Below are 1,310 nucleotides of genomic sequence, written 5' to 3' on the forward strand. Positions count from 1 at the left end.
AGCCATTTCTTTATGCCTGATTATTATTATTATTATTATTATTATTTTTTTTTTTTTTTTTTTTTTTTTTTTTTTTTGTGTGTGGTCTATATGAAAGAATTTTACATTGTAATTTGGTGATTAAGTATTTTTATAAGTCATGATATTCTTTTCTTCTTCCTTTCTATCAGCTGATGTAATAATGGATTAACCTGGATTCCTTAGAAAATTATTGCAAGATGTTACAACTTATAGTGTGCATTTCTCATAATATCTGTTATAGTGTGTAGTTTTGTGTATTGTATTTATGTTGAAATATGTTTTAGGTAAATTAATTTGATTTGCATTATCTTTGGCTGTTTTGCCTTGCATATTTCATATAAATGTCATTAAAGTTAATTTCAGTATTCATTATATTCTCTTAACCAGACAGGTTTTCACTTCAGTGTGGCTGAACTTTCAGGGATAGTTGATGAAGTACATGAGACTTGCCACAGGCTCATTTGAAGTGTGCTTTGAATATTATGAAGCAGGTCACCTCTGCTAGAAGAGAGCTTTCACATGAGGTGCACCACACTGCTTCACACCACCAGACTTTAAAGTGTACAAATACCCACATCAACTGATCTGCGGGAAGTCTCACATACTTTGTCAATTTTACTCCAGAAAATCACTTCTCTGCAAGAGTTTGCTTTCCCATGAGGTTTGGAAGCTATGTAGGTGGTGTACTGGATATCTTAAAATTAGATACATGTGAATCTTATGAAATACAAACCTGTTTTTAAAAGCCTGTTTTATAAGAAATTTATGACTTTCTTATCACAATGAGAACTTTCTCATTATTCTAGTACAGCCTCCTGGAATATGTCAAGTTCCTGAGTAGTACTTTGCTAATGGGTTATCCTTGACCATCCAGCCTTTACACATGATATGTGTGATTAGTACAGCATTCAACACTGGATCTGGCCAAATGCTGCCAGCTGAGTACTTTCCCATGTCCACTCCTGACATATTGCTGTTTGTTCTGATGTCTATAGACGTGACCCGTCGTGAAGATGGAAAATGGACCATTTCCAGGGATGCTATTGTTCCCAGCTGTCTACCAGATGTCTTATGTGAAATGTGACATTATTATGTCTACATGAATATTTCCAAGACTATTGCACTCACAACCACTATTTATATCATATGATCATATAAAGATGTGGAGTTATTACTTCAGTTTACCTAGATATTGAAGTTATATAAAGATGGAGGGAGTAGGTGAATCATGAGGAGAAAGAGAGGGAAAAAGAGACAGAAAATCAAAATGAAAATGAAAACAAAAGCTG

The 1,310-nt window shown here is 33.8% G+C and overlaps 1 protein-coding gene across 2 annotated transcripts in view; it reads left to right on the forward strand.

Annotated features, from left to right (window-relative positions):
* LOC125046737 overlaps positions 1 to 525 on the forward strand; it is a 15,217-nt gene extending 14,692 nt beyond the window's left edge. For both annotated transcript variants that reach the window (XM_047644649.1, XM_047644652.1), the window contains exon 11: positions 1 to 525. This exon is cut by the window's left edge and continues 588 nt beyond it. The gene's annotated coding sequence lies outside the window, so the exon portion shown is untranslated.
* Positions 526 to 1,310: the final 785 nt, after the last annotated feature.

Source organism: Penaeus chinensis, chromosome 39 (genome assembly GCF_019202785.1).
Source record: "Penaeus chinensis breed Huanghai No. 1 chromosome 39, ASM1920278v2, whole genome shotgun sequence".
Classification (NCBI taxonomy): domain Eukaryota; kingdom Metazoa; phylum Arthropoda; class Malacostraca; order Decapoda; family Penaeidae; genus Penaeus; species Penaeus chinensis.